The sequence below is a fragment of the Oncorhynchus nerka genome, linkage group LG9b (assembly GCF_034236695.1).
Source record: "Oncorhynchus nerka isolate Pitt River linkage group LG9b, Oner_Uvic_2.0, whole genome shotgun sequence".
In the NCBI taxonomy this organism is placed as follows: Eukaryota; Metazoa; Chordata; class Actinopteri; order Salmoniformes; family Salmonidae; genus Oncorhynchus; species Oncorhynchus nerka.
The window spans coordinates 18,715,914-18,736,951 of NC_088424.1; positions in this window are offsets into that span (position 1 = coordinate 18,715,914).

Consider the following 21,038-nt stretch of genomic DNA (forward strand, 5'->3'; position numbering starts at 1 on the left):
TACACAACGTATCACAGTACACTGCATATCACAGTACACAACGTATCACAGTACACTGCATATCACAGTACACAACGTATCACAGTACACTGCATATCAGACAGTTGAGTTAACCCCTGTCCTGTAACTGCATTTTCTGTCTTAAACACCATGATGTTGCTCACTTCTATCTTACTGTTTTCAGCTCTTGTTGGTAAGTAAGGTTTTATGTAAAGTAATTTCCACACTGTCTGGAATTATTTCATTCATGAATATTGCGCTGCTTCAAATATAAAATAAGAGGTTTTCAAGTTTAGTCTCATGCTTGTTTTCTTCTCCTTCACAGGTGATACTTTAGAGGATGATATTACTCCAACCAGTCCTGAGGAGTATTATTCAGAGGGTAGCAGAGGTAAGATCTCCTGTAACTATACAGTAAAATCAGATATTCTGCTGTGGTACAGACAGTACTCTGGATCAGGTCTCCAATTCCTTTGCCTCGTAACAACTATCAGTAATCCATATGAAGTGAGCAGTGATCCACAGGACTTCGACAGCCTATTACACTGAACAAGGAGAGGACCTGTGTGAATCTGGAGATCTCCTCTGCTGAAGTGACAGACTGCTCTGAGGCCCCCGGTGACAGGAAACCCAGACACACTACAAAAACCTTACTGCAATATATTCCTACTAGTAAACAACATGTAATAGGAAAGCTTCTGCATATAAATAATCAGAGATCATGTTCATGATTATCCATCAATTAAGTCATATTTGTTTATCACAGATTATAATGTTGTTGTAATGTGGGTCCATTTTCTGACTAGGAGGAGCTAAGATGAGAGGTGGAGAGATGATTCTCCTCTAAATGACTGGAACAGTGGGATGTCTTCAGTTCTGCCTCCTGATAACACACTGTTACACCCATCACCATGTTTCTCTACCCAGTGTTTCTCCTCTCTGCACTTGTTGGTGAGTATTAGTCTGACATTACATACCTTTTTTTTATTCAAGGTAACTGTTAAGTGTCATTTGTAAATAGCACTTCCTAGAAGAAACGTAAATGACTGATGATTATCTTTTCATTTGTATTGAATCATTTCCCCTTAACTCAACATTTTAATTTAAACTTAACTTTATTACAGGTGGCAGTTATGAAAATGACATAAAACCAACTTCAGAGACAGAACATGGCGTGGAGGGAAGCAGTGTTACACTGTCTTGTAACTACTCAGGGTCATCAATATTGTCACGACTTCCACCGAAGTCGTTTCCTCTCCTTGTTCGGGTGGTGTCCTACTATAGGTTCAAGAAAATAAATGATCCTTTAAAATACTTTATTGGACTTCACTCCAGCATATAACCTCAGCTACAATATGATGGTTCTCTACACAGTTACTTTACTTTCTGCTCTGACAGGTTAGTAAATGACTATTCCTCTCATTCTTTTAACCAATGTATATCTGTATTATTGGATTTTAGAGTAAATACCAAGATCTTTCCTCATTTCAAATTCATCTACCTTGTGATTTATCCAACACCTCTTCACATGTGTAAGTGTCAGTGTTCAGCAGACCATCCAGCCAAACCAACATGAAGTGTATGGAGAGGATGGTAGTAATGTTCAACTTTCCTGCAACTGCTCCTCTGCATACAGTGTACTGTGGTATAAACAGTATCCAGGATCAGTTCCCCAATACCTTCTGCTCATCCACCATGCCTCTAGGACTGTAGTGAGAGCTAAACCTCCCTACACTTACTTCCCTATTAAACTGACCAAAGAGAAGACCTGTGGATCTGGAGATCTCCTTGCTGAAGTGAGATACCCTGCTCTGTCCTGCTGTGCTGTGATATCCACAGTGACACTTAACTCACTGACTCAGCAGTGAATAATGCCACTTTAATAATGTTTACATATCTTTCATTACTCATCTCATATGTATATACTGTATTCTATACTATCTATTGATTAAATTAGATTAGATTATGAATCCTCAAGATAAAACATGAAACTACCATGAAGAACATAGTCAGTTGATGCTGTGCTTTTCATCAGCAGCTGGTGCTTATTCTACACATCCTGCCATCTACAATGTTGTTCTGTTCACTATCACTCTTCTTTCACCTGATACTTGGTAAGTATTAATATTTTCATTTAAACTGATTTGATTATGTTTAGGTGCATTTATGTTTCAAATCAAAGATTATAATGATAATGCATTAAATGAGGATGCATGTTTTTTTACTTTGAATTGTTTTTATCTTTAGACTGCATTTGGTATGAATTCAATCTTCAATGTGGTTTTAAAGTATTAAATGTTATATGTGTTTTATGTTTTACAGGTGTCAGTTCTGAACAGGTATTATCACCCTACACTGATGTAGAAGTGTCTTCAGAAAGGGACAGAGTTACTCTCTCTTGTAATTACACCTCCTCTGTTAGCACTCTTCTATGGTATCGACAACATCCCAAATCCACAACACAGTTACTGGTTATGGAGTATGCAGATATTACGCCAGGATTCACTCTAAATCATGACAAAAATGCCAAACGTACGGATCTGAAGATCTCCTCTGCTGAAGTAACATATTCTGCTCTCTACTACTGTGATCTGAGAACCAAAGTGACAGGAAACCCAGAGACATGTACAAAAACATAGAACATCTGATTACGGGGAGAAAGTTATCAACAGGCAGTAAAATGAATATTTCCTAAACTCTAAACACCTAACATGGCAAGATCAGTAATTAATTTCAAACTATTTCATTTTTATAAAGTATAACATGAATGGTGTACCTCTGCATCAAATACCCTAGTTTCATACTCTTAAGTATCCTTACAGCTCTGAAGACTCTAGTCACTTCCATGCCAGTCAGAACTACAGTCTTTTATCTCTGATCACTCAAAAGCAAATTTATATCTAATAATAATACAATAGTTCCATCTTGTGTTCAACATTCTGCCCAACAAGGTATTTTCAAGGGTAAGTTACTGGTGAGAGTCAATAGGTGTCAGTAAAGAAACATCAATTTGCTCCTATTCTTTTCAATGATGCATGCAGCATGTCAACACTACAGGTGTCTGTGTTGTAGAATAATTTCCCCCACCAAACAGAATATACATTCATTATGTTTTAACCCTTTCTTGTCACAATCGCGTATTATGTTTGTGCTTCTTGTATTCACAATTTGCAATTTTATACACTGAACAAAATGATAAATGCAACATTCAACCATTTCAAAGCTTTTACTCAGTTACAGTTCATATAAGGAAATCAGTAGTTTGAAACTGGGATTCTTGTCTACCTACTGAATTGACCATAACCCTGGTATAAACCCTAAACCTAGCTTCAGTTGGCGCAAATAATAAAACACATTAGAAGAAGCAGGATTATGAGGCAGACAGTTTTCTACTTGATTAACTCCAGGAAGAAGTGAGAGGTACACTACCGTTCAAAAGTTTGGGGTCACTTAGAAATGTTGTTGTTTATAGTAAAGCACATTTTTTTGTCCATTAAAATAACATCAAATTGATCAGAAATACAGTGTAGACATTGTTAATGTTGTAAATCACTATTGTAGCTGGAAAAGGCTGATTCTTTTATGGAATATCTACATAGGCGTACAGAGGCCCATTATCAGCAACCATCACTCCTATGTTCCAATGGCACGTTGAGTTAGCTAATCCAAGTTTATCATTTTAAAAGGCTACTTGATCATTAGACAACCCTTTTGCAATTATATTAGCACAGCTGAAAACTGTTGTTCTGATTAAAGAAGCAATAAAACTGTCCTTCTTTAGACTAGTTGAGTATCTGGATCATCAGCATTTGTGGGTTCGATTACAAGCTCAAAATGGCAGTTTTCTGAAACTCATCAGTCTATTCTTGTTCTTAGAAATTAAGGCTTTTCCACGTGAGAAATTGCCAAGAAACTGAAGATCTGGTACAATGCTGTGTACTACTCCCTTCGGAGAACAGTGCAAACTGTCTCTAACCAGAATAGAAAGAGGAGTGGGAGGCCCCGGTGCACAATTGAGCAAGAGGACAAGTAGATTAGAGTGCCTGGTTTGAGAAACAGACGCATCATAAGCCCTCACCTGGCAGCTTCATTAAATAGTATCCGCAAAACACTAGCAAAAGAGTTACATAGAAAAGCCATATCTCAGACTGGCCAATACAAAGAAAAGATTAAGATGGGCAAAAAAACACAGACACTGGACAGAGGAACTCTGCCAAGAAGGCCAGCATCCCAGAGTCGCCTCTTCACTGTCGATGTTGAGACAGTGAAGAGGGTATATATCGGTTGTTTTGGTTTACGATGCCCACAGGCCTCAAGACTCGTCTGAAGGTACCAGTTGAAATATATAGAATTATATATGGAGACTGTTTAATGCCCCAAAAAATACATGTAAAAAAAACCATAAATCCTGATATTTCTTAAATGTCTCAGATATTGGACAGACAGTTCAGTAAAAACTTCCTTTTCACTTATTTGACAGACTGCTGTATTTTTTTTTCCATGTAGTGTTAGTCAATGCATTTGTATGGGCTAATTGCATCAAGACCAAAGAAAACATTTAAATAAAAATGTTTTTGTCTTATATTTCTTTACTCAGCTGTAACTACACTACAAGCAGAAGTCCATCTCCTGATCTCTTCGGGTACATCCAGTTAGCTTGGAACTCTCCTCAGTATGTCCTGAGAAGAGATTGTTATTCAGAAGGGAGCAATACAGATGAGATGCAGTGGAGGTTTCATTCCAGGCTGAATTTTGTAGAGTGTTTGTCACAGGATTCTCAATGTTTGACAATGTGCAAAAAGAGGAGGAGAGAAGGATTTCATGGTGCCATCACGGCCTAGATCTCCCATTGATCTCACAGTAGCAGACATGGGACCCTGGCTGAGTAATTTACTGATTCTTGCTGCATGTTGTTATGGTATTATAATGTACTTTTTCTAATTTGTTTTTCGGCCTTTGCTCGATTCCCTTTTATTTTTTCAAACATATTTTTCAGTACAATATTACCAGTAATAAATTCATACATGTTCATTCACTCAATCATGTTGCTTGATTATTTTCCTCCTAATACAAATGTGTATTACATTATTTTCCAGAATGCAGAGGAGAAGATTCAGTCATTCAGCCACCAGGAGATGTGATCACTACTGAGGGAGAACAGATCACACTGGACTGTCAATTTGACGCAGATGATACTAGAAATCTCAATCTGTTCTGGTACAAGCATGAAGTAAATGGCTTCCCAAAGTTCATGCTGGGCCGTTTTTCTTTTGGAAGTAAAAATGCCACTGAGTTCAAGGATAGATTTGATGCCCATCTCGATGCAGACTTCAAGTCAGTCCCCTTGACGATCCAGAGGTTGCAGCTGTCTGACTCTGCGTGGTACTACTGTGCTCTGAGGCCCACTGTGACAACAGGATATACAGCCTCATTACAAAACTATTTGTTTGTGTGATATAAGACTCTTAGAGAGCCTAGTGGAAGCCCCTCCTCAATGCTTCCTAAGGCAGAGTTAAAGAAGTAGTTTCAAAAGCTTTTGACACATACAAGTGTGTTTGCTCTCTCCTTACCTACCCATCTCACAGTAGACATGGAATCTTGGCTGAAGAATATTTTGATTCTTTCTGCATTTTGTTGGGGTATGATACATTTTTTTGATTTCCTTACTGCCATTGCTTTAATTATCCCTTTATGTTGTCATGAAAAATAGAGAAAGTTGCTCACTCTATATTCTCCCAATGATTTAATGGGTATAAATCATCAAACAGCCTTTATTTTTCAACTTACATAATTTTTCTCCAGAATGCAGAGGAGACAGAGTGTTACAGCCAAAAGGAGTTGTGACGGCTACCGAAGGAGGACAAATAACACTTGTCTGTCATTATGAAACAGACGATCCAAGTCCATATCTATTCTGGTACAAACAGGGAGCAAACGATTTCCCCAAGTATATGCTTATGAGGTTCAATTTTGGAACCGGGGACAATGCTGCTGACTTCAAGGAGAGATTTCATGCCGATCTAGATGCCAGCTCCAAATCAGTCCCTTTGACGATCCAGAGGGTGCAGCTGTCTGACTCTGCTGTGCACTACTGTGCTCTGAAGCCCACTGTGACAACAGGATATACAACCCCTTTACAAAAACATACTGAGCTACACAATGACAATACACCTGTTTGTACAGTATACAACACCACTTTGAAATTGACACAGTAATTTTCTCACTACCTCCTTGATACTACCAAGACTAGTGGTAGCAGATGATGATAATCATAGTGATGATGATGATGATTGTAGAGTAAGTCATTTTTTATGCCAATAAAGTTACCTCTTCCAATTCAGCTCTAAATGTCATCTTAGTCTAGTAGACTAGACATAACATAGTAAATGTAAATCCAGGAAAAATCAGCCACAACACATTGGAATTTGTAACATATCATACATTTAGCAAATTCACAACATATTGTACATTTTGCAAATTAATAACATATTGTATGATTTCAAATTGTCATCCACAAATGACTACATAGCATTTGAATTGTAACATATCATACGAAATGGACTGGTTTGGCTTTACTTACAGGATAACACAAAATGCTCTGAGACCAGGTTGTAAAGGTAGATGTAAAAGACATTACAATATGTCATGGATTAGAAAATAGACCATTGTTTAATTTTTAGAGTTGGTCTAGAATCTAGACTCTAGATGAATTTAGAAAAAGCTACATTATATCCAGTATTGGGTACAGCGTAATGGAAAAGCCAGCATCAACCACAAGTTGGCTAGATCACCAAGAAAGTGTTGCTTTCTACTTTAAAATGTCTTGTCTACAGTATTTGCTCATCCCCTCTGTGCTGTGCTGCCTGATCTAGGCCTGTGCTGCCACTAAGACAGGAATCAAGCGAGCACACCAGTTTCTATTTTGTAACATCAGTGTGTCTTGCTCTTTGTATCCTATGATAATTATGGGACATTGGCCGTGGAACTCTGTTCTTCTTGCTGCACTTATCTTTGGTAGGATATGGCTCTCATTATATTTTTCTCAATACCCTGATGTTACTGGAATCTTGACATGTTGTGACCATGGGACTTTAAGATTCTTTCTGCGTAAAGCAAAGTAATTGGAGCATCAAAGCTTCACATTCGAGATCTCAGAACTGTTTAGAATGAATTCTTCCTTCTTAACCCATTAACATTATCACCTTAAAAGGTACCTAAAGTGCAGATTATCAAAATCCAAAATCCTTTACTCCTCTGAAATGTCAATCTTGGTTCTATCTGACACTTCTGAATTAGACGTTGTTGTTCAGTTTTTAAGAAAACTGTAGCTATTTGAATACATAAATAATATGATAATACTATTTGACCAAGATAGAGTAGTAACACCTCATCAAATACATTAGGAAATGTATTATGATCATCATGAAAATTACTATCATCACTGAACAACGATGTGACAACATCATTTACTTTAAGACTTCTGACAGTGTTGTTATTTTGCTTGCATGCCATTATTGCTGGCTAGATCACCTTAGACCATACTTAGAGAGAGATGGTAAAGACGTGTTCTGATTGGTCTGTCTTTATTTGCTCAGGCTTGTGATTGGATTGCAGATAAAACCGTATAGCACCAAGTTGAAATGGGTTTATGCAGATAGACCTTCATAGTTTTTATTTTTTCACCTATAAAAAACTTTTTCAAAAACCTGACTACGCAGACCACGAAGAACTATCCAAAGATCAATTAGATATGATGTGACTAACACATGTTCCACAAAAATGTCATATAGAACCTTAAAGTCTCATGGCATTCTTCTTTGTTTCCAGAGTGCAGAGCAGCAGACAGTGTTACTCAGTCGAAGAGAGAAGTGACTGCTTATGAAGGAGAAGATGTGTCTCTCAGCTATAAATATAACACCAGTTTATCAGCTCCATCTTCTGGTACATTAAATCCACAAATGATTACCCTGAATTTGTTTTGCAGAAGGATGTAATTGGACCAGGGGGTATTGATGATAGATTCAAGTGGATATTTGATGCCGATCTCAATTCCATCACCAAATCAGTCTCCTTGACGATCCAGAGGGTACATCTGTCTGACTCTGCTGAGTACTACTGTGCTCTGAAGCCCACTGTGACAACAGGATATACAGTACAACCCCCTTACAAAAACTATTTGATAGTGTTATATAAAGACTCTTTAACACGTTCTGACCTTAGTGCTTTTGTTATGTCTTTGTTTTAGTATGGTCAGGGCGTGAGTTGGGTGGGTTGTCTATGTTCGTTTTTCTATGATTTGCTATTTCTGTGTTTGGCCTGGTATGGTTCTCAATCAGAGGCAGCTGTCAATCATTGTCCCTGATTGATAAACATATTTAGGGAGCCTGTTTTCTATTGTGTTTCGTGGGTGATTGTTTTCTGTTGTGTGTCTGCACCAGCCAGAACTGTTTTCGGTCGTTACTCTTTGGTATTTTTGTTATTTCCGTGTTCATTTGAATAAATATGGACACATACCACGCTGCACCTTGGTCCTCACCTTCTTCCACCAACAACGGCCGTTACACTCTTAGAGAGCCTGGTGTAAGCTCGTCCTCAATGCTTTCTAAGGCAGAGTTAATCTTAAGGATCTGAACCTTTTTTTCAATTTTCGCCTAAAATGACAGACCCAAATCTAACTGCCTGTTGCTCAGGACCTGAAGTAAGGATATGCATATTCTTGATACCATTTGAAAGGAAACACTTTGAAGTTTGTGGAAATGTGAAATTAATGTAGGAGAAAAAACACATTAGATCTGGTAAAAGATATTACATCTCTTTGTACAATCATCTTTGAAATGCAAGTGAAAGGCCATAATGATGTCCTGGGATATTTTCTTGTTACTTTACAATCTCATGCTCATCAATAGCATTAGCCTATGTTAGCTCAACCATCCTGTGGGGGACCCACTGATCCTGTAGAGGTTAACCTGTTTGGGCTAGGGGGCAGCATTTTCACATTTGGATGAAAAGTGTGCCCAGAGTAAACTGCCTGCTACTCAGGCCCAGAGGCTAATATATGCATATCATTAGTAGATTTGGATAGAAAACACTTTAAAGTTTCTAAAACTGTTTGAATGATGTCTGTGAGTATAACAGAACTCATATGGCAGGCGAAAAAGAATCCAACCAGGAAGTGGGAAATCTGAGGTTTGTAGTTTTTCAACTCATTGCCATTCCAATATACAGTGTCTGTGGGGTCTTATTGCACTTCCTAAGGCTTCCACTAGATGTCAACAGTCTTTAGAACTGGATTTGTTTACCAAAAGCGCTAACAAAAGGAGGTATTTGGACATAAATGATTAACTTTATCGAACAAAACAAATGTTTACTGTGGAACTGGGATTCCTGGAAGTGCATTCAAATGAAGATCAACAAAGGGAGGTGAATATTTATAATTCAAATCAAATTTTATTTGTCACATACACATGGTTAGCAGATGTTAATGCGAGTGTAGCGAAATGCTTGTGCTTCTAGTTCCGACAATGCAGTAATAACCAACAAGTAATCTAGCTAACAATTCCAAAACTACTACCTTATAGACACAGGTGTAAGGGGATAAAGAATATGTACATAGAGATACATGAATGAGTGATGGTACAGAGCGGCATAGGCAAGATACAGTAGATGGTATTGCGTGCAGTATATACATATGAGATGAGTATGTAAACAAAGTGGCATAGTTAAAGTGGCTAGTGATACATGTATTACATAAAGATGCAGTAGATGATAGAGTACAGTATATACGTATACATATGAGATGAATAATGTAGGGTATGTAAACATTATATTAGGTAGCATTGTTTAAAGTGGCTAATTCTATTTCTGACTTCTGTTGACTACACAACATGGCGGATATCTGTTTGGGTTGTTTTGGACTTTGAGCGCTGTACTCAGATTATTGCATGATTTGCTTTTTCCGTAAAGTTATTTTGAAATCTGACACAGCGGAAGAATATCTAATTCCATGTATAACACTTGTATTTTCATCAACATTTATGATGAGTATTTGTGTAAATTTATGTGGCTCTGTGCAAATTCACAGGATGTTTTGGAGGCAAAGCCAAATGTAAACTGAGGTTTTTGGATATAAATATGAACTTCATCGAACAAAACATACATATATTGTGTAACATGTTGTCCCGGGAGTGTCATCTGATGAAGAATATCAAAGGTTAGTGATTCATTTTATCTCTAGATCTCTTTGGTTGGATAATGGCTGTATGCTTTCTGTGAAAAGGTGCTGACCTAACATAATGATATGTTGTGCTTTCGCTGAGAAGCCTTTTTGAAATCGGACACTGTGGCTGGATTAACGAGAAGCTTATCTTTAAAATGGTGTCTAATACTTGTATGTTTGAGAAATTTGAATTATGAGTTTTCTGTTTGAATTTGGCGCCCTGCAATTTCACTGGCTGTTGGCGAGGTGTTCCACTAGCGGAACCGCTATTGGAACCCCGTTCCCAGACAGGGTAATTTAAAATATATATATATATATATATATATATATATATATATATTTCTGTGTAATGCTAGTATTAATTTTATCCATATTTTTTCCCTAATACAAATGTGTATTACATTATTTTCCAGAATGCAGAGGAGAAGACTCAGTCATTCAGCCAGCAGGAGATGTGATCGCTACTGAGGGAGAATAGGTCACATTGGGCTGTCAATTGGATACTGTGGACAGAAATCTAGACCTGTTCTGGTACAAGCAGGGAGCTAATGATTTCACAAAGTATTTGCTGAAGCGGGTTAGTTCTGGATAATGCCATTGAATTCCAGGGGAGATCCGATGCCCATTTCAATTTAACTGAATTTAATTCAGCATCAAAATCAGTCCCCTTGTCATTCAAATGTCAATAATTAAGTTGATTTCTAAAAAGACTTAAAAAATAAGCTTCAATCACTTTTATTATATTTTTTCCTCTGCAGCAATGGTATCCGGAGATAGTGGGACTCCTAACAAGGAGGAGTACACCCCCCAAATGAGGGTGAAACAGAGTCTCTGAGAGGATGTACAAAAACTAGTACACTCATAAATGACTTGTTTAAGATGAGTTTGTTGGAAATTTCCTGACCAAATCAAATCAGTTTTTTTTGTCACCTGCGCCGAATACAACAGGTATTTCACCTCACAGTGAAATGCTTACTTACAAGCCCTAAACAACAGTGCAATTTTTAAGTAAAAAAATTGGTATTAGGTAAATAATAGATGAGTAAAGAAGTGTGTGTATATATATCTGTAAAATGACAGTGAAAATAACAGGTGGTACTGGTTCAGAGTCATGTGTGGGGGCACAGGTTAGTCAGGCTAATTGAGGTAATATGTACATGTAGGTATATTTAAAGTGACAATGCATAGATAATGAACAGAGAGTAGCAGCAGCGTAAAATAGGAGGTTGGCGGGTAGGGGGGAGCAGGACACAATGCAAATAGTCTGGGTAGCCAATGTTGATAGAAATTAGGTAAAACTGATTTAAGTTTCCCTGCATTAAAGTCCCCGGACACTAGTAGCGCCACCTCTGGGTGAGTGGTTTTCTTTTTGCTTATTTCCTTATACAGTTGACTGATTGCGGTCTTAGTGTCAGCGTCCATCTGTGGTGGCAAATAAACTGCCATGAAAAAAATTGAAACTCTCTTGGCAAGTGGTGTTTAAAAATATACACAGAAGGCCCTCCTCATCTTACCGGAGTGTGCTGTTCTATCTAGCCGGTGCAACGTGTATATATTTATATACCAGCTGAATGTTTTCCATGTCGTCATTTAGCCACGATTCAGTGAAACATAAGGTATTACATAAGATATTACAGTCCACAATCATTTTCTTTGTTTTGTTGACGTTGAGTGAGAGGTTGTTTTCCTGACACCACACTCCCGAGAGCCCTTACCTCCTCCTTGTAGGCTGTCTCGTCATTGCTGGTAATCAACACTACTACTGTTGTGTTGTCTGCAAACTTGATGATTGAGTTGGAGGTGTGAATGGCCACACAGTTATGGGTGAACAGGGAGGACAGTAGGGGGCTGAGCACACACCCTTGTGGGGCCCCAGTGTTGAGGATCAGCAAAGTGGAGATGTTGTTTCCTACTTTCACCACGTGGGGGAAGTCCGGGACACAATTCCCAATTGCACAGGGCAAGGTTGAGACCCAGGGCCTCAAGCTTAATGATGAGCTTGGAGGGTACTATGGTGTGGAATGCTGAGCTATAGTCAATAAACAGCATTCTTACATAGGTATTCCTCTTGTCCAGATGGGATAGGGCATTGTGCAGTGTGATGGTGATTGCATCATCTGTGAACCTATTGGGGGCGGTAGGCAAATGGAAGTGGGTCTATGGTGACAGGCAAGGTGGAGGCGATATAATCCTTGACTAGTCTCTCAAAGCACTTCATGATGACAGAAGTGAGTGCTATGGGGCGATAGTCATTTAGGTCAGTAACCTTTGCATTCTTGGGTACAGGAACAATGGTGGCTATCTTGAAGCATGTGGGGACAGCAGACTGTGATAGGGAGAGATTGAATATGTCCTTAAACACACCAGCCAGCTGGTGCGCGCATGCTTTGAGGAAACGGCTAGGGATGCCATCTGGGCCGGCATCTGTCTTGCAACAAGACGTTTGGGTCAACGATGTGACTGGTTTTCCTTTTGTAGACATGATTGTCTGTAGACACTGCCACATACGTCTCGTGTCTGAGTGATAGAGGAATTCTAAATTCCTTTATGTTTTAATTGCCAAAACCAATTTCGCACTCGTTTCTAATTCATTAATGAGGTGTAAGTTCATTAATTATGCATGAAGTAGATCGAGACCAGTCTTAAAAGCCAGATAAGAGCGTTTAATTCCAGAGAGTACTAACCACATACACAGATTTCCACAGGTTATAAACTCAAAATGACATCATCAGTTTCCCACGATAGCCCCGTTGTTTTTTTGTTTAAGGCCGGAGATGCTTTCTACTCCCCTCATAAACCAGACATTCCAATCTGTCTAAAAGATATACTTTTCTCCCACCAATGGAACATAACCCAAACATTCTTATCTTGTCTGAAAAGCTATATCTTTCGCCCCCCCTTAAACTACCCAAGAGGCACAGACAATTAATTCGTTCTGCTTACATTTTCAGTAACAGCTTAACCAAGAACTCATAATAGTATTAGAATAAATGGTTCTAATCAATAATGTATACATAATTAATCATTTCAAATATAATTTCCTCTATCACTGAGCCATTGAATTGCGACTCCACTTTGTCTCGGTATTGATGATTGCCTGTTTGCCTTGCAGAGGGAACAACTACACTGTTTGTATTCTGCCATATTCCCCGTCACCTTGCAATGGTTAAATGCGGTGGTTTGTGCTTTCAGTTTTGTGTGAATGCTGCCATCTATTCATGATTTCTGGTTAGGGTAGGTTATAATAGTTACAGTGGGTACAACATATCCTATACACTTCTTGATAAACTCAGTGACCGTCTCGGTGTACATGTCCATAATATTCCCAGAAGCTCCCCGGAACATATCCCAGTCCGCGTGATCCAAACAATCTTGAGTGTACAGGTGATCCTTACAACATGTTATAAGTGAGCCTGTATTGCTGATGGAAGTTACTTTTTTAAAACTTCTGTCAATTTATTTTGTTTCTATATTCTCTTTACAGGACAGATTGCTGGGGATCACATTCCTCCTGTAAATAATGAATCATCAGTACAGAGGGAATACCTGTGACTCAGAGCTGCTCATTTGATATAAGCAGAAAAAAATACATTTACCTTTACTGGTACCGGCATTATTCTAACCAGGCTCCTCAGTTTCTACTGTATAACAACCTGGTCTCAGATACATTTGTATTATTCTGTATGTATATCCGAGATATCCAATATGTAGTATAAATTACGAATTTGCAAAACATATGTTGTGAATTCTAGTTAGGTGTCAGGCTAGGTTAGGGTTAGGAGTTAGGGTTAAGTTTAAGAGTTAGGTTATTGGGTTAAGGTAAGTGTTTGGGGAAGGGTTAGCTAAGTCGTTGCAAAGTATCAAAAAAATGTGTAAGTAATTGAAAATGTGTTATTAGTTCAAATGCTAAATTTGTCCCTGATGTGATTCAAACTCAAAACTTTTTGGTTCACGTTTTTGGTTCACATATTTTAATATACTTTATGTACAGTAGTAGACCTGAATTTGAAACTCTGTAGGTTACATGAGTGTTTGTACATGAGTTATAATATCTGTATGTTTTTAAACTTTTTTTTCTTCATATAAATAAATGAATCATACTTACTTCATGGAACTTTTAAGTCATTGTAAATTCCTTTAGGCTAATCATATCATATGAGCTAGACGTGTAGGCTTTACACTTCAGCACTCTCTGCAGTACATTAGACAATGTAATATTGACGAGATAATATTGACTCATACATTTTTATACAATCTTCCCTGTCTCTGAACAGGCTCCTCCTTCATGTCTGTCAGTTGATGGTGATATACAGGCTGAGATGGACATGGAAGAGAGAGAAAGGATACCTACCTCTTACTGTAACTCAGTCACTCTCAGTGTGATCTGTATAACCATGTTACTCTGTCTGATCATCTGGCTGGTTCTTCATGTATTCTGCTTCGGTATGATGGAACCTTTTCGCTCATTGGTTATATAATCATCATCTATGTAATTTCAACTTTCATCACTCACTTTATCTTTGTTTGTCTTCCAGAGTGCACAGGAGACCATGTCCAACAGCAACCAGGAGGTGTCATTGCTACAGAAGGAGGACTGGTAAAACTGAGTTGTCAATATAACATCAGTGCTAATAATGATGCATATCTATATTGGTTCAAACAAGAAGCAAATGACTTCCCTAAACATATGCTGAGCCGTTATTCATTTGGATCTGGAGACAATGCTGCAGGGTTCAAGGAGAGATTCAATGCAAGTCTAAATGCCAAGACACAATCAGTCCCCTTGATGATCCAGAGGGTGCAGCTGTCTGACTCTGCTGTGTACTACTGTGCTCTGAGGCCCACTGTGACAACATGATATACAGCCTCATTACAAAAACACTGTGTGCATGTGGGTGCGTGTGTACAGGACTTGTGGTTTTTTAAGTCACTGGGAGGTTTTATATAATTGAGGTAAAGGAAAATAAATGCCTTTTAAAGCTGACAGTGAGAAACCAGGGGAGTCATTCTGTCATAACTATACTTGTGTTCACTGTTTTCACTGTGTTAAATAACACTTACCAGCATGTTACCAGGATATATTTTTAATATTTGCACTAGTGGGTGAGTTTGATACTATTCTTCATATCCAATCACATATCCAATGTAGTTACTTGAGAGTGGAGGATCTTTTGTCAATTTTTTATAAACTAAATACAGATCTGATTTTTATGATAATTTTATGATAATATTTCCTGTTTTCATAAATGTTTTCCAGGTGGAAGTCAAGGGAATGACATTACTCCAACATCAGATAAGGTGTTTGGGTTGGAGGGTGATGTCATAAATCTGTCCTGTAACTACTCCTCTGCTAGTACTCTCCAGTGGTATCAACAGTACCCTGGATCATCTCCCATCTTCCTCCTCCTCACTGGAGTCTCCTCAAACCCCTCTGTAGTGAAAGATAAACCTGAAGATCCTCGACTGTCTGTTAAACTGAACGATGAGAGAACCCGTGTGGATCTGGAGATGTCCTCTGCTGTGCCATGCAGCCCACATGGATAGGAAGCATTCACACACTGTCCCAAAACCTGAACAAAAAAACAGTGTAAAAAGCTATCAAGCTCATTTTGAATTTCATCATTACCTTGTGTAGACAAAACACCAGTCAACTGAAAATGAAAAATGTTTGAATAAAACATTAAATTTACATTTTTAATGGCTATCTGATGATGTTACTGAATTATACTTTAGATTGTAGATTTAAATAGGAAAACAACATAAGCAGTGAATGAATGAACGCCACATGTTGAATAAATGAATATCTTGCAGATCTTGCATCAAGCAACTCTGTTGCACTAAAATCCAGAAAATATATGGGGATATATAACACAGTTTTATCTAATATCCAGTAGAGGGAGACTAAGGTAATAATATTTCAGTGCAGCTCTGCATTTTGAGGACGTAACAGTGGAATCAAGCAGCAACAAGAAGTCTTTTGTTACTTCTGCTCATCTGACAAATCTCTGTATTTGGGGCGAGGCTTCAAAGGTTTGAGAAGAGATGGTATATTCAAAACTAGACAGAGGAGGATGCTTTTTTTAGTTCACACAAATCAGGTTGTAATGTGTGTTATCATTTTATCATACAGTTCCAGCCACAATGTTAATCCCCACATTTATTTTGCTTTTAGTACTTGCATGTAAGTAAACTACCTTACTCATAAACATTTTTATTGGTGTTATTTTGAATTAAAAAATGTATCTATAACAGAGTAATAATAACATATTTTGCATCTCTTGCAGGTGACAGTAATGGTCAGACCATTGAGCCAATCAGAGAGGAGGTGTATGCTCCAGCAGGTAGAAATATTACATTTTCATGCACCTACTCATCTGCAGTCTCTCTTCAATGGTATCTCCAGGACCCTGAATCAGCTCCTCAGTATATCCTGCTTATCCTGCATGGTGTCGGGTCTCCATCACGGGCTCCAGGTCTGGATCCTCGACTGTCAGTCAAACTGAATGATGAGAAGAACCGTGTGGATCTGGAGATCTCCTCTGCTAAAGAGAAAGACTGCTATGTACTACGGTGTCCTGACGCCCACAGTGAAAGGAAACCTACAAATGCAGTACAAAAACCTAACCTGACACATTCTATACGTACATGACATGACCTACAGGAGATGGTACATCTCAAGGTTTTTCTTTTTGACAGGAAACCTGGTGGGTGTGTTTAAAAACCTATGTAAAGAGGAGGAGCAACATTGTATATGCCTACTTATCATTTCAGAGTCATAGCAGTGTTTTGGCTTTGCTGTTTTCTAAATAACACATTTATGTCTGATCTGTAACATAGACCATGATGCTGCTCTGTTATATTCTACTGATTTCAGCCCTTGTAGGTTATACTTTAGAGGATGATATTACTCCAACCAGTCCCGAGGAGTATTATTTAGAGGGTAGCAGAGTTAAGATCTCCTGTAACTATACAGTAAAAGCTAATAATCTCCAGTGGTACAGACAGTACCCTGGATCAGCACCCCAATTCCTCCTCCTCCTCACACACACTGCAACTCCACTTGTAGTGGAAGCTACTCCTCCATACCCAAGAATGACTGCTAAACTGAACGATGAGAGAACCCGTGTGGATCTGGAGATCTCCTCTGCTGGAGGGACAGACTCTGCTCTGTACTACTGCGCCTTGCAGCCCACAGTGGCAGGAAACCCAGAAACACTGTACAAAAACCTAACAGCTCATGATAAACTCTTATCATGCATATTTTAGGGCAGGGGTGTGGCTTACTACTGTAGGTAAAAACTATTTTTATTTGACTTTGTGTAGCGACAGGTTAGTAAATGACTATATTCCTGTCATTCTATTAAGTACATTTTTTATGCTAATGTATAGTTTATCAGTGTTATTGGATTTGTGAGTAAATACCAAGATCTTTAATCATTTAAAATACATCTACCTTGTAATTTATTCTTTACCTTTTCACATTTTCAGGTGACAGTTTTCTCCAGACAATCCAGCCAAACCAACATGAAGTGTATGGAGAGGAGGGTGGTAATGTTCAACATTCCTGCAACTACTCCTCATTATACAGAGTGTACTGTGGTATAAACAGCATCCAGGATAAGCTCCCCAATTCCTACTCTTCATCCTCCATGCCTCTAGGACTGTAGTGAGAGCTAAACCTCCCAACCTTCTCATCCCTGTTAAACTGAACAAAGACAAGATGTGTGCAGATCTGGAGAGCTCCTCTGCTGAAGTGAGATACCCTGCTCTGTACTGCTGTGCTGTGATGTCCACAGTGACACTTAACTCACTGACTCAGCACTCAGCAGAATACAGACCTGTCACCTGTCAGTTAGTTATAGATTTACATGCATCTGATTTATTTTTGTTTGACCACAGCGCCATCAAGTGGAGATTTCAGTACATAAATCATTTGTAAACTGCTAGTAAATGTACCAATAAAATGTATTTGTTTCAACTTCTTCAGTAGGTGGAGCTAAAACTATAAAACTCAGCTATCAGATCATAGCCAGTTGATGCTGTGCTTTTCATCAGCAGTTGGTGCTTATTCTACACATCCTGCCATCTACAATGTTGTTCTGTTCACTATTACTCTTCTTTAACTTGAAAGGTAAGTAATAACATTTTCATTTAAACTGAGTGTGTTTATGTTTAAGTGTATTTATTTTTCAAATCAAGGAATATAAAGATAATTCACAACATTTTTATCTTTACACTGCATTTGGAATTAATTAATTCTTCCATGTGGTTTTAAAGTATTAAATGTAATATGTGTTTTATGTTTTACAGGTCTCAGTTCTGAACAGGTATTAATACCCTACACTGATGTAGAAGTGGCTTCAGAAAGGGACAGAGTTACTCTCTCTTGTAACTACTCCTCTGGTGTCACTCTTCAATGGTATCGACAATATCCACAATCAGCACCACAGTTACTGGTCATGGAACATATGACTGCAAAAACACCAGGGTTCTTACTAAATCATGACAAAAAGGCCAAACGTGTGGATCTGGAGATCTCCTCTGCTCAAGTGACAGACTCTGCTCTGTACTACTGTGCCATAGAGCCCACAGTGACAGGAAACCCAGAAACACTGTACAATAATCTGACAGCTCACGTTAAACTCTTATGCATATTTTAGGGCAGGGGTGGGGTTTACTCATGATAATATATTCTCCTGTTGGAAATGATCCCAAGCATCTAACCTCAGATACAGTATGGCCACACAATTATTTAACTTTCTGCACCCACTGTAGGAATGAATAAAGGGAAAACTTGGGCAGATCTGGAGAGCTCCTTTGCTGAAGGGAAAGACTCTGCTCTGTATTGCTGTGTTGTCATGTCCACAGAGACACATAAGTCACTGACTCACCAGTCGGCAGAATACAGACCTGTCCGTTTGTGGTTTTACAAACATCTGCTTTCTTTTGTTTGACCACAGCGCCATCAAATGGAGTTTCTTGGATAAATCATTTGTAAACTGCTTTCAAATCTATATAACACCTTATTGTTTGATTCTACATAGTCAGTAGGAGGAGCTAGAGTATACAGCTCAGGATTAGATTATGAATCCTCAAGTTAAGACATGAAACTACCATGAAGATCATAGCCAGTTGATGCAGTGCTTTTCATCAACAGCTGGTGCTTATTCTACATATCCTGCCATCTACAATGTTGTTCTGTACACTATTACTCTTCTTTGACTTGATAGGTAAGCAATTACATTTTTATTGAAAATGAGTGTTATTATGTTAAGGTGTATTTATTTTTCAAATCAAATAATATAAAGATGATGCAAGACATGAGAATACATGTTTTTTTTTTACCTTGAAAATGTTCTCTCTTTAAACTGCATTTGAAATGAATTCATTTTTCCAGGTGTGTGTAGAGTATTACATCATGTAATATTATGTTTTACAGGTCTCAGTTCTCCACAGGTAATAACACCCTACACTGATGCAGTGCTGGCTTTGGACGGGGACAGAGTTACTCTCTCGTGTAACTACTCCTCTGGCAACTATCTACAATGGTATCGTCATTATCTGAAATCAGCACCACAGTTACTGGTTATGGAATATATGCCTGGGAAAACACCAGGGTTCACTCTAAATCATGACAAAAAGGCCAAGCGTGTGGATCTGGAGATCTCCTCTGCTGAAGTGACAGACTCTGCTCTGTACTACTGTGCTCTGAATCCCACAGTGACAGGAAACCCAGAAATACTGTACAAAAACGGAATGCGGGGAAGAAGTTATCAACAAGCACATTAATTAAAACGTCCAGAACTCTATTGCAACCAAACCCTGATCCACATCCCAGACCAATCCTAACCCAAGCCAGAACTCAAACCCTAAATCTAGCTTAATTTCTACATTTGTATTTGTATTTAAATGTATTATGGATCCCCATTAGCTGCTGCCATTAATTCACTTTTTCTTGATAATGCAGTATACAATGAATGGTCTGGATTCGTTCAAACTAAATACATTATTTTAATGTATATTATGTACATTATACAAGGATTGTATTGCACACACAGAAAAAGGTTGGTTGTTCACCACCCCCCAGTCTTTGGCAGTAGGTGGAGCTACATTTTCTCCAATCAGCAAGACTGAAAGATTGCTATAGAGAGAGATATTCAACTCTGCCTGAAAGTCCTTGTTTGTGAGTGCTGTATTCAATTTGACAAATTTGATCATATATTTGATAGTTGAAAAAAAAGCTATCAAAAATAGACACATTTTTCCTTTTCTGACAGATGGTAGTTTTGAAGATGACATTAATTCCACTAGGTCTATGGTAGGTGGTGTGGAGGGTGATACCATCACATTATCCTTCAGCTACACTGGCTCTGTAAACAATCTACAGTGGTATAGTCAGTATCCTAGGTCTAAACCAGAGTTTCATCACCAAATCAGGGTATGTCCAGAAAACTGTCCCCTCTCGCATGTCAGCTTAGGTTCATACCGACCGACCGTGTGGATCTGGAGATCTCCTCTGCTGAAGTGACAGACTCTGCTCGTCCTCCCTCTACTTCTTTCATTCAACTTTTTCACCCCGGAAGGTTTATCTGGAGATGGTTCTATAGGACCTCCACCAGACAAAAAAGCTAAGTCGTAGCATTAACTTTATGCCCTCTAAATGCAGTCACTGTACTCATAAAATGCAGCAGAACAATCATCTTGAGGATTGCCGAGTTGCAATCTCCGCTTCAGACGCAATCATTAGGCAAGGCTAGTATAAGTGAAACAGCATCTGGCCACAAGAAAGTACATATAGTAGTATTAATCCCCCCACACAGTC